This window comes from Amphiura filiformis, chromosome 15 (genome assembly GCF_039555335.1).
Source record: "Amphiura filiformis chromosome 15, Afil_fr2py, whole genome shotgun sequence".
In the NCBI taxonomy this organism is placed as follows: Eukaryota; Metazoa; Echinodermata; class Ophiuroidea; order Amphilepidida; family Amphiuridae; genus Amphiura; species Amphiura filiformis.
The window spans coordinates 32318750-32333798 of NC_092642.1; positions in this window are offsets into that span (position 1 = coordinate 32318750).

Sequence of the window (15049 nt, forward strand, 5' to 3'; positions counted from 1 at the left end):
TAATGACATATTCTTAAAGTGTATGTAGCAGGGAGGAAAAGCCGACGGTCAATTGAAAATTTTGACCTTTCATATTGAAGATATGGATTTTTTCCAAAAGACCTAATTTTTTTTGGTGTTTTGGGAAAAAAAATCCATATCTTCAATACGAAAGGTCAAAATTTTCAATTGATCGTCGGCTTTTCATCCCACCTACATACACTTTAAGTATAAATCATCAGATTTATAGATAGATAGATAGATTTATTTGGAATCTTCACTTTTACAACAGTGGCACTCATCTACCCGATGGTGCGTCCACATCAATATTACAGTACATAAAAAGTTTAAACATATAAAAGATAATAACCATCACAAAATAAGTGGAAGTACGAGGTCTCCATCAAAAACATAATTATTTACAGATATTAAATTAAACATGTCATATTTATGTACATTTAGGCCATGAATAAGTGTCAACTTCATAATGATTACTTGCTTGAGTTGATTATTTCTGTTCTTAATCTCCAAGCGCGCTTGATATAACTTTTACTGAATTTATCAAAATGTAACCTAACGTTCTATCAACAATATATATGTTTTCCATCATTAGAAAATATTTAACATCGTAATTATCATTACTTTGAAAGTAGAACCATTGCCAGAAAGAAGAAAAGTTGTGCGTGCTCAATTCATTTTTAAGTTTATCATATTCTTTGTTTCTTATGTGATTTAATTTCTGACATGTGAAGAGGAAATGATTGGTACTTTCAAGATCGATATTACATAATTTACATATACCCGTGTTATGTTCATGCCAAGACTTAATGTTATATTCAAGTGGAAGCGTATTAGTACGAGCTTTAAACTTAAGCGAACTTCCATAAAAATCTGTGGAATCAAGAAGATAATCTTCTAAGCTTGGTTTTTCCCTTTACAGTAATTTACCAGAGTTTTCTTCGTTGAAGCCATCTCTAACCATAATTTATCATCTAGTTCTTTTTAATATAATTAAACGAGTTCACCCAGTTACTGTTAAAAGGTTCTCTGTTTGAGAACATATGATCTAGACCACAGTAAGTAAGTGCCTCTTGGATATGTGTAAACCATTTCCATTGAGTAGTTTTACCTGTAGTATCATACATCGAGAAGAGAGTGTTAAACATTACTTTTGGAAATCTATCGTTACTCATGTTCAGAAGTCGATCAAAATACTTAATTCTATAATTAGTCTGTATTGATGAAATTGAGTCCCAGCCTAATTCACCATATAACGCCTCTTTTGCGGTATTTCTGCTTGCGCGTAGTATCGATCTTGCCATCTGTAGTTGGAGGCTTTCAATCTTTTTAAGATCAGAGGCACTAGCACAGGTCCAGACTGAGCATGCGTAATTGATGGTTGGTAGCGCAATAGTTTTCCATAAGAGATCGCCATAATACACCCGATTAAAGTCGTCTTGGTTATTGATTATTGATTTTATGTAACCTATAAGTCTATTTCCTTTACGAATAACATCATCAATGTGTACATGATCTGATAGATTTCTACTTAAGTACATTCCAAGATATTTATATTCATTTGTTTCTTTAATATAACTATCACCCAGCTTCCAATTTTTGTTGTGATCGATTCTCTTACCAGTTATTAAAACATTTGATTTCTCATAATTAAACCTTAGTTTGTACTTCTCAGAAAAGTCACTAGCCACCTCCAGTAACTTGTTTAGGTCTTTTTCATTATCACCCATTAATACAACATCATCAGCCCAAAATAAGCATCCAATTTGGAGGTCCTTTATCTTAATACCAATATTCTTTTCCCTTATCATTCGTGCGAGTTCATTAATATAGATGCAGAAGAGGACCGGAGATAGCCCACAACCCTGTTTTAAGCCTTCATCGATATCGAACATATCAGTTTCAATATTTGCGAATCTTACTTTACTTTGTACATTCTCATAGATATTTTTAATTACATTAAATACATTTCCTCTTATTCCAATTTCCCATGCAGTGATTAATAACTTATCGCGCCATACACTGTCAAAAGCTTTTTTGAAATCTAAAAACGCCAAGTATGTCTGCTTACCTTCCATTTTTCTAATTGAAGTAATACTTTTATTGTGAAAATATGATCATCGCAGCGCCTATCTGATCGAAAGCCACCTTGAATTTCAGATAGAATATCATTGCATTCAGAAAATTTGAGATGTTTTAGTAATCAATTTTGTGTACATTTTTGAGATGCATGAGTTAAGAGTGATACCCCTATAATTATTTAGGTCTGTCTTGTCACCTTTTTTATAAAGTTTACTTCAAGTACTGTTAAATATCAAAAATATCACTTTTTAATGATTTGCCATAAAATGTGTATTAAATTGCGAATTTCAAAAATCAAAATTATTTGATATCAGAATGACATTCTTCGTATTCAGAATGCAATTCGATATGTCTGATGTGCTCTAATGTCCCACAATAAATACTGTCCAAACGTTCATACCCCAGCCTTTAAAGCCATAATACACGATCTTATTATATGAAATTGCTTCTTGTTTTTTCAAACCTGTTTTCTTTTTTTTTTTCTTTTTTTTTTTTTTTTTTGGGGGGGCTATGTAATGTTTACACATGCCCCAACTTACACCTAAAATGAATCAGCACATTTAGTATACAAATCTCAACTTTTTGGGGATGAGGTTATGGATAAAGAAGTGCCCTTTAATACGAAGCCCACATTGCCTTGTAGTTCCGTGTTCCAAAGTCCAAATTGATTTTAAGTTGCTATAAACCATGGAGTTATACTTGTACCATATGTTCCTATTTCTTTTTGCTGGGATCTTCTTTTTATTTTCAGCTGAGTCAGCAGGTAGTGAGACTATACATAGTTTGCAACATTTTAGAATGGCTTTACAATTAATATATTTTGAAGCAGTTTAAGTCATCAAAGTATGAATACTTTCAATAAGCATCGCAGGCACCGTACAAACTTGTCTGTGAGTACATGTATAATATGTACTGTATAATACTGTATACATGCATATTCATGTTTATATCTCATTTATACTTATAATTATATGCTGATACCTACATTTAACGTATAAAATGTAAAATTTATTGTAGGCCTCCACCTATATCCTCATATAATTACGGTATTATGTTATATTGACTTAATCTATTGATGATACTAGTTGTATGATCTTATTTATAATGTGTTTTAATCTTCACCCATTATGTTTGTATTACATCCTTATGGTGATGCATACCACGAATTTACTTCGCTTGATCTGCGTACACATGCGTAGATCATGTCATAAATTCATATTGTACTTTCCAGCAATACTGGATATTGAGATATTATTATATAGTACATTGCTTCTTCTATACAACTTGTATTAAATTTTGCATTAATAATTGCTATTATACATTTAAAATAGACTTGGTGATTTATTAAAGCATTATTTACAATATTGTTTCATGCAGGCCAGCCGAAGCCGACCTACACTCATCAGAATTATGCTTATAATTGCTATTCTAAATAGTCTTGCTATTTACTGTTACTACAATTGTTTTGTAATATATATATTTATGTTTATGTTTTATAATGTATTTGATGATATTTGTACATTTTGATGATATTGTTTGATGAATAAAATATGAATGAATGAATGAATGAATATGTCAAAAATGTAATACTTAATGAATATTTTTCTTCTTATTTCAGTGCACAAAATAGATATCACAGTAGTCTTGCAAACATCTCAGTTGCTGGTAGATTTAGATTCTAATACAACTGCAGTTTACAAGGGGTTCCGATCACATGCAGACAGGAGTGGAACCTTCAACATATGCCTGTTTTAAAGGGCTATTTCGTGATTTTAACATCCTTTTTTATGGTATGCAAAATATATCCCCGAAAAAAAAAAATTGAATTTGCAAGTTACACATAATTACATGTATATATTACAGCGCCACATAAGCCGCTGCAAAATACAAATTGGACGATATCTTTGTCAAACTACCGAATCTACAAGAAAGTGAATGCACAATGTCCATTGCCATTATACATTTTGTAGTCCTAAGTTTCTGACGGTATAAAAAATATTGATGTTGTGGATCACGAAGTGCCCCTTTAATACGAAGTCCACATTGCCTTGTATTTCCGTGTTGCAAAGTTCAAATCATTCGAAGTTTTTATAAATCATGGAGCTCTACGTGTATCGAGTGTTCCCGTTTATTTTTGCTGGGATTTTCTCCCCATTGTCAGTTGAACCAGCAGGTAGGAAGACTTTATATAATTTGAAGTATTTTAGAATAGTTACGATGTAAAAGTATAATATTTTCAATAAGCATCGTAGACACCGTATGTAGAAACTCGACAACAATAAATGTAAAACATGTAATATTTTCCTTCTTATTTTAGTGCACAAAATAGATATCACAGTCTTGCAAACATCTCCGTTGCTGGTAGATTTGGATTCTAATACAACTGCAGTGTACAAGGGGTTCCTATCAGATGCAGACAGGAGTGGAACCTTCAACATTGGAAGGACTAGTGATACAGGACCTGGTGAACGTGGTACGGAAGTGTCCGATCCCTATGGTACTATACGCAACGTAGGATTTCCATTAGGGAGTAGAGTCACATACGACAACCCAACTGAATTCAAACGAATCAGCGTGATACTTGAAGGCGCTTATGAAGGGAATGAACGAACAGGAGCCTTTTATGTAAAAGCAGTGCTATCTGGTGGTGGTGATACTGTCAAAATTACAACTATAAAACGACCCACTCAAGGTAAATATATATTAATTGAAATGTGGTTGGCAATTTGAGGCTAACATACTGCAGTTACTGTCCGTTTTCCTATACACAATACACAGTGCTCTCACCATTGACGCGCGACCTTTACAAATAGTCTATGTTAGAAGTATATTGCATTTGCCTAGTTAACATCACTGTGTGAAAAATAACCGGCCAATATTTAAACTATTCTCCAAACTTCTAACAAATATATTTCTCTAACACGACCTAAAATTACAGCTAGGTTAGATGTTCAGAAGGGGTCGCACTTTCGTAGAATATGAGTGAGGGCAAAGCATAGCTAGCTCATAGCTAGCCAACTCCCCGTGTTAATTGAATGGAGATTTGACCGAAAATATTGAGCTATATTGGTAACGGACCGCTCCGTTCTGAAGGATGCCACAAAAAAACGGTACAAGCTACATTTAAACTATTCTATGAAATTCTAGAAAATATAGCTTTGTAACATGTCCTAAATTTTTAGCTAATTTAGGTGTTTGGAGAGGGTCGCACTTTTGTGTTTTAGGAAGGGTATGTAAACGACAGGTAACACCAAAAATATGAAGAAATTATTTCCAAACCGTGTTAAGTCAACAGTCATTATGTTGCTCATTTTCAAGAATGCTGGTTAACAAAAAGCAGCCCATTGTCTCATTTCGTGAACAAAGGTCCACATACCATTGTTTCCTTTCGTTCCCTTTATAATCGGTTACCCAACTGAAGCTATAATACCAGCTTTATTGCGATATCGCACATGAAAACAGACACATGTGCACAACCAGAGAAGATCCGATTTAATCAGTTGAGCTGTTTCAATGAGTGTTATCTTGGTTTAATAGCTTTTAATGGGGTTTAAGTCCTGCAAAGGTCGAGATGAATTCTACTGTAGACATGACTGCATCATGACTGTAGTGAATCATTTCATGCTTACATGAACGTGTGAAAAATGTTGTTAGTTGCAATATAATACAAAAGAAAATCGGAAAGATCCAAACATTTACATGATTTATGACTGAATTAAATTGGGGTGATCTGAAAACACTTTTGTGAACACTTTAGCAAAACCCCTATAAACGTGTCATAGTGTTGTAGTGTTAAGGTGGTAATACACCCCTTCATAAATTTGTGACTATTTTTGCATTTTTCTCAAAGAAAAAACACACTGGCAACAAAAGTTATGTATATTATAGGGGCAAGGAATTTCAGTGACTCAAGACAAGCGGTACGTTATTTATGATAAGAAAAGAGGTATCGGAAAATTGTACCTCATTTCTTGACATATATAATGAACCACTTGTCTTGAATCACTGAAATTTCAGTGAAATAATTGGATTCCATGCCACCATAATATAAATAACTTTTGTTACCAAGGGTGTGTTATTATTTTTTGAGAAAAATGTCACAAATTTATCAAGGGATGTAGTACCACCTTAATCGTATGCAACCCCTCCCGTAATTGTACTCCATTGTACATCAAACATAACGTGGTGCTATATTCTTATTAGGGATCTCCATTCAATAGCAAGGGCTCAAAGGACTAACATGATGCACTTATGGTCCATGGCAAGCCCGATTCGACCTTTGTGGCATTAAACCCAGTTAACAGGAAATTAATCCAGTAAATCGATTCAGTAAAGCAAATGCATTCGATCACTAACGGCAACCAGCTTCGATCGATTACCCCAGCTAGCTGCAGCGTGTGTAAACTCTAATTTGCATAGAGGCTGTACGTGAAATTACTGATTGGCTCCAATCAAATGTTGTCATCAACCTATTTGATCGCAGTACATTGTTATGTGTGTGAGGCGAACTGTCGCGGTTGATTGCAATCAAACAAACGATGTCTTATGTATTACTTTGTTCCGTGATGAAAATCGTGATGTTTTATTTAATCACTCTCGAAAAATGTATTTCTTTTGTAGGCCTATTACTTTGTTTTGTGATGAAAATCGTGATGTTTTATTTCATCACGCTCTAAAACAAACGATTTCTTATGTATTACTTTGTTTCGTGATGAAAATCGTGATGTTTTATTTCATCACTCACGAAAAATTGATTTCTTATGTATTACTTTGTTTCGTGATGAAAACCGTGATGTTTTATTTCATCATCACGCTCTAAAACAAACGATTTCTTATGCATTATATTTGTTTTGTGATGAAAATCGTGATGTTTTATTTCATCACGCTCTAAACAATAATTATGATGATGATGATGATGATGATGATGATGATGATGATGATGATGATGATGATGATGATGTCTCCAAAAGTGTCCCGGCTTTTTTTCTTGCCCTAAATCGTGCGTATCTATTAATAAGGCACTTCAATAATCAATAATCAGTCCCACGACGGCCTCCACTAACTAGCTACTAACTTGGGTTATGGGCGCTGATTTTCATGTTCACTGTCACTTACTCACCATTGAAGTACCACCCTTTGTCAATTACCTACAGTACTCAATTTCGTCACACTATATAAGAAACACATCATGATGATCGAACAGAGAATACTTTAATTGTAGCTTGTACCGTTTTCGTGTGGCATTCTTCAGAAGTGAGCGGCCCGTTTACCAAAATTTTCGGTCAAATCTCCATTCAATTAACACGGGAGTTGGCTAGCTAGTGCCTTTGCCCTCACTCACTATTTTACCAAAGTACCAAATTTCTGAACATCTAACCTAGCTGTAATTTTAGGTCATGTTAGAGAAATATATTTGCTAGCAGTTTTTGAGAGTACTTTTAATATTAGCCGGTTATTTTTCACACATTGACGTTAACTAGGCAAATGCCTATACTTCTAACATGGCACGATTTGTACAGGTCACCATGAGCTCAATGGTGAGAGCACTGTGTATTGTGTATAGGAAAACGGACAGTAACTGCAGTATGAAGAGCCCAAAATAGTACCAACATTTCTATAATCAGTGAAATTTTCAGCACCTATTGTTTTTCTTGCTGTATAATTATATTTATGCAGCAACTATCAAATCATCAACCGACACGAAAACTGCCAGCATAGGGGACTCCGTTGATCTTGAAGTATCTACAAATATCCCTATCGATGAGTTGAGATGGATACACAACGAGCAGCCTATAATAGCATGGAACGCACAGAAAATAGTGACTATAACTAATGTGAGAAAAGCAGATGCGGGAATCTACGAGTGTCATCAAAATGGTAGACATGAGGATGGTGTGCATGCTATTATGAGGCTAATAGTGAGAGGTAGGTTTGACAGCCGAGATTTGGCACTGGACGGGGTAGATGTTTGGTCTTTTTTTTTTTTTTTTTTTTTAATATGACTGTTGCTGTAACAAAAGGTACAGGATAATCCGTATACAGAAATATCATATTGCCATATCACAGAATAACGAAAACGTAAACGACTGGCATGTTAGTCTGATGACATTTCACCGACAAATGCATGACGGAATTTAGACTATACTGTATGACCTAACCTAGATGTCTTTCGAAGACAGGTTACATTAAAACGAACGTAAATTAAACATGTTTGAATTAACGCATACAGAATATATTTTAGTAAACAAATAATTTAACATTTTCCCTTTTATAAGGAGATGTATCATGTACCTGAAATGGAACATAGAATATTACGCTGATAAGACAAGTGTATAATTATGAGGAGAGTGCTACAAATTTGCGTTTAAAACCAAAGAAAAAATCTTATTTATCCAATTGAGATTTGTGTCCAGCCGTAAGAAATCTTTCACAAGACAGATCTTTGCAAGATTCGGAAGGTATCAGATGAGCGCTTAACTTTTGCTGTAATTCTGCATAAAATGAAACTATGTGCACACATTCCTTCTTGTTGCATGCCATGTTGATGTTATATGCCTATTATTATGGAATGGTCACTTCTTTTATAAGTTGATGAAGTGGGTTGCTGATTCTAAGAATTACGTTGAATTGCATCCAATATCATAACGCAACTTTTGGACGTGTAAATACAACACTTTTACTTTTAAGTTTACTTTTAACTGTCTGTGTATAAAAAACAAAATACCAATACATATTTTTTTATTCAACAACAGCTTGCCCAAATGGAAAATATGGTACAGATTGCCTCAGCGACTGCAGAACATGTTACAACGGCGGAATATGCGAAGAGTATAGTGGTGTTTGTGTCTGTCGTCCTGGCTTCCAAGGAGAACAATGTGAAGCACGTAAGTTTATTAATACTGTCCACCGATATCAGAGATGCAAATGATATAACGAATCATTCTATTATCAACTCTCTCTTACCCGGGGTTAGGGTATATGTTATCAAACTGAGAGGGTAAGGAGTGGTTGCCTCCCAGAGATTTTACAAAGTGGGCTAATGAAAAGTATATTGTTGGTGTGGGCTTTCAACTCCCGGTCTATGTTAACATAGTCATATCCTTCTATTGTAACCAACACCCATTAAATCTATTGTTAAAAAATTTGGGGCGAGTGCGATAACAAACTGATGTACGATTGAAGCTGCAAGCCGGCTCCTGTCCAGCATTCCATATCGTGTAGCTAGACAGGGTGGTCATTTTAATGTGTTCCTTTATTTTATATATGTTGACAAAAGATAATATCTTGTCAATGTGTCCAACAATGAGCCCACGAGATCTGACTTCAAAACAAGTCAAATCACAAGTAAGCCCATTATCTGAAATGTCGGACACAATGTCAAGGTACTTCCTTTATTTTAGCTCATGGGTAGTAGCAGTGGTAGTGGTAACATGCAGTTAGTAGTACTACCTAGTAGTAGGCATGTCCACTAAAAATTAAAGTACTTTTAAATTGATTCATTGAACGTTATTCGGACGTTTCATTCCAGAGATATGACCTTTTGAGTGTCACGTTTTATTTAGGGCTGCTAGAACATGTTAAAAAGTTTAAGTCCAAAAAGGAATACTAACAGAAAGTGCAATTTTAAGGTGCTTTTTCTTAATGTATTTATTAACTAGCGTTATCTGGAACATTATTCGACGTATTTGCTTATAACAACATGAAATAAGATCATCCTGAAAATGTAAGCAATTTTGTTGACATATAACAAAAAATATAAGACCTCAAAACCCATGGTTTGTTTGGTGGAACCTCAAGTATGATCAGAGATGGCTGCCATGGAAAATATCTCCATAGAGGAGCTGAACAATAAGTGCATTATTTCAAATGAATAGCGGTAGTCTTAAACATTGTTCAATCTTTTAAGGTCAGCACATTTTATTTTCAAAAATGAATATATTTCATCATGACATAAGTTTAGTAACATTAATCACTACCAATTTCGAGAAATTTGCTCCAACTCAAAGGTTATCTTTACTACATTGAGCCATATACTGTGTGTGCATGGAAGCCTAGACTATGCCATAGTCGATTTTTGTTAAATACACATATGTTATTAATCATAGACCAGTGAACGCATTCAGTTGAACTAGAAATTATACTGATATTTATTACATCAAAATACTAGTATAAAATGGTTATGAAAAAATTTATATAATTATATTTGTGACAGTAAAAGTAAAGTATACGTAGGCTTATATTATTGAATGCAACATATCATAATGGCATAACTATTATAACGGCACTTCAATACTGAACAATTCTAATTTTAGAATCTGCCAGTTTATTATCCGAGTTAAAAATCGACTATGGACTTTCACTTTTACCCCGGGACATCGTTCTCTAAAACACACTGTCAATCATACTTGTTTATCAATCAAATCTAACCCGGGATCTAACCACAAGACTAAGCATGGTGGTACAATACGCGCTAGATGCGTATGTTCATCCACTAACTTTCGCGCCAGCACAAAAGCGCCGCATTTCATAGATAATTGTGTACCATGTATAGTTAATGGTAATGGTACGTGTCGGGAGGATTTAAACAATAACGAGATCTGGACGACCAATCACAAGCCATATCCATTTAAAGATGCATTACACCATGGCCAATTTTAGTAGGCCAGGAATCCGACCATCTCATCCATAGAAGCTCATAGACAGCCGTGTTAAGCATATAAACCGCAAGGCAAAGTCAATAGTCCACTTGGGAAGCTAACAAACAGAGGGAGTAGGGTGACTAAAAAGATTAGATGTGAAAATCTATCAATTGTGTACAAATACTTGAATCAGAGTTTTAAGCTTAAATGCAGAGGATGATTTAAGCACTTCCCAGCAAGTCTTGCGGTTAGCACAGCTGTGTGAGTGAACATGACACCACTGCCCGCCCACTGCATACACACGTGCATGGTTAAATTTGAATTTGGACAGATATATTTACCATAAAAACACCTTCAAAAAGCTGGTCGATTTCACATTTTATGTTATCTACAGAAGGTGTGAATTATCCTTCATGCATACATCACTTTAGATCTGAAATCGACCAAGTAATAATGACACACGGGCAATTCTAAAACAAAATCTTTTGCACAGAGTTCAATGGGATTTGAAAAGTAATGTGGCAGTTGAAACTCTAGCGATAACACTTTTACAGTGCATGATGGGGCTTCCTTAAATCATCCTCTGGCTTAAATGTAATAGCCAGAGTATGCACAATTGGCAAGTGGACTACGGAGTAGTCTAATGGAAGCCATGATGGGTAGCATATCTAAAATGGACATGGTGGTCAGAAGTGCATAATTTGAGATGGGTTTTGGAAGGCTTAAACATTCTTTAATGTCTTAACACCCTGCACATTTTGTCTTCAAAAATAGTTTAATATTATGATTATGCAAGTTTGCTTGTCTGAATCAATCCAAATTCGGAGATAACACTTTCAACAACTGATGCACAAAATGGTGTCACTTTAACCTGTTGTAGTTCTCATCTCACCATTTGTTTCTTTAAAAAGTTGATCCCTTGATAAAGGAAGGTCTTCTCTATTTACTGACCAATCAAAAAGAGTTTGGTTAATGTTTTCTGGTGGAATTAGAAATTTCTTGAAACAACCTGTTTTAGGTATAAATTGGGCCAATGAAAATACTGCATGCCATTTATAAGATCTGGGACTTATACAGTAAATGGGTAACTGTTCTAGCAGCAAATGCATTGACAATGGACGTCCCTACTAGTAGTAGTTACATGTATTATTTCTTTGAATTTACTAATTGTCTTATTGTTTCAAAAAGCATGTGGTAACAACCTATTTGGAGGAACATGTTCAATACAATGTTCAAAACAAGTCGGCTATAATTGTAAGGACAGAGTATTTTGCGTACCTGACCCTGTTGGATGTTCCTGTACCACTGGATATATGGGCGAGATATGTGATGCAGGTAATGTATACTGTATGGATGACCCGTACACAAATGTCCACTTTGAAATGTGTTGGCATCAATTGATGTGATTATATCATAATTTAATGACATTCTTACGAGGGTTCTTGAATTCTGCTAGTGTACAATAACTATCACGAACCAAAATACATGTATGCGTAGAACTGATGATGGTACACTATTTGAGTTTCTTGAATATCTTATTTTCTGAGGACCAGTATAAACACATCATTTGTGAATCATATAATATAATAAATTACACGACATCAAGAAAGCAAGTGAGATGCCTAGGTTCAATGTTATCTTGTAAGCTTGCAACATTTATACATATAAAGCATTTTCCTATGCATAGCCAATCCTATCAGGTGGTTTTAAAACGTTCCCCTTTGAAGTTATATGACAATAATTAATTACTTGACCTTCTATTTGACATGCCACAATTTTAAAGTCCACTTTAATGAGAAATGGATGACCAGAAAGATATAAAATAAATAAAAGCTTTCCGTTTTTCTTATCATGATTTTTCAAAACAGAATGTCCTGAGAAATCTTATGGGGCTAACTGTGAACTGACATGTAATTGTGGAAATAGTGACTGCGACAACGCAGAAGGTTGTGGTGTTACTGCTACATGCGACGATGGATATGGCGGTGATCGTTGTCAAGGTATTCTATAAGCATTATTATTTCTAATGTATCGAATTCTTTTTTTTTTTTGTACAAACCGTAAGGTCATATGAAAAACCATATTTTCTGGACATTTCCGTTTAATAAAGACCTAAAGCAAGCGCACCCATTTCAAACTTTACACGATCGAATCAAATTTTACGCGAACGAATAAAGATAAGATGTTAAAGAAATTGTATGAAAAACTACTCTACCTTCCAAATATATTTTTGTTTTCCCCAGGGGTTGCTTTTAATTTAATAATATTGCCACATATTTGCCGTTTCTTCGATTCAATCATGTTTCACCGTAGTTGAACACCGTTTAACAACGATGCGGCCGCGTCGTCTGCGTGGATTACTTCGCGAGGGCAAACAAAAGAGCAAAGTAAACCACACAGACGCGCTGGGCGCTAGTTGTTAACGGTAATGAACAACGGTGAAACGACGAAAACAATCTAAAGATCATCTTATTTACAGGATTATTACATGAGAAATGTCACTTAGTCATTGCCACTCAACCTTACAAGAATATCGGCAATTTCTCTGTTGCTATCGGCAATAAATATATAGGATAAAACGGTAATATTTAGCCGCTACATCCAGCTGAATTCAACATGTAAACACACAAGTTCTAGACATGACAATTTTTACGTGCATGTGCGCTTCCATTATTACTTTCGCGTATACGCCATTGGAAAAGAGTGGATTCATCACCGATTATCAACGTTTGGATCCTGTACAAAGGTATAGGAAGAGTTTGTGGAACACTCGTCCAACCAAGGTATTTTTGGTTACATGCTTAACAATGGGTGTATGGATTAATATGCCTATACGTCTAACCTTACTTAGACGTCTAAGATACCATCTTAGGCGTCTAAGAGTTTCCTAAAGCAACGAATCACAGGGCCGGATACCCCAAACAGCCAATTATCTTAAGCGTATTAAATTATTGACCAATGAAATCTTAGATGCGTACGATTTTACACGCCTACGTCAGCTTTCTTACACGCTTAAGCATGTTAAGAGTGACCATTTACCATAACTAGTGATGAACGGTATCTCAAATTCGATCAAAACGTACTGACGGACGTTCTTTTAATAGGCGGGTGCTACTTGAAAAATCAGTGGTGGTCACACAATCAGATCAATTTCTGGCTGATATCAGGCGTACTAACATGATGCCTCTACTGACGTGAGCATAGCTAGCTTGAGATACTACATTTACATTATAATCTGACATTTTCTTACCTTACTGTATTTCATCTACAATCTACGAAATAAGTCCTTGGAACGCTTTGTACACTCTGTCGAAAATCCGTGCAGAAGTTCATATGATCATGGAAATGACGTATATTTTGCCTGGGAACAAGCATGACATCTACAACAATGATTTCCCCTTCCCCTCTCCCCATCAATCAATGTTGGAACACATTGGGAAACCGCTGAAGACATTGGCATAAAATAAAATGGATAATATAGATGTAGAGCTGGCATTTGCACAGTAAGTGGCATTCGGTGAGAGCAAAATATGAAAATATAGGGTCATTAGGGGAAGACGAACAGTTTTAGATAAAAATTATGGGGCATAGGGTGAGAATATGACCTTTTTAAAATGGGGTCTTTGGGTGAGAGCCAAAATAAGCCTAAACTAAATTTCTAGTTTTAAGTGGCAATGTTATTTCAAAAGAAGTAACAAAAACAGTGATAGATGCATGACGACTCGTTGCTGGTGACAAATGGTTGAAATTGACAAATGAAAAGGAAAAAGGGGGCCTTTCTTCGAGTGACAGAACAAGTGATCATAAAAATATGGGGGGGTCTTAACAGCCCTACATACGCGTCACCTCCAAAGTGGGAGTGCCCCCAGGACACTGCACGGGGGGTGCTCCTTCCAAATCTTTTGTACGGGGATGTGGCACGCAAACCTCTATACCTACATTTTGCTGTTTTGATACCCATCAATTAATATGATCAAAACCGGTGGTACCTTTTTAATTATCAATTATTTTATATCTTATTTCATTCACTTATTTCATTCACTTATTTCATTCATCCCTTATTTGATACTATTCAATTCTCCAATACAATAAAAATTACTTACCAATTCTAACAAAATCTAATCTATGAATCATTTTGAACTGTTCGCCTTCATCTATGACTTCTTTGTCTTATTAATTCATATAATTTTAGCGTCTCTAAATGAAGGGTCTGAATCCACCCCATTATGATTTGCCATAATTTTGCCGGCTATAATAGTGATTATTATTATGATTTTCAGTATGATTTTCTTCGTATCTTATAACTGAATTGAACTGATTATCGTGCCATA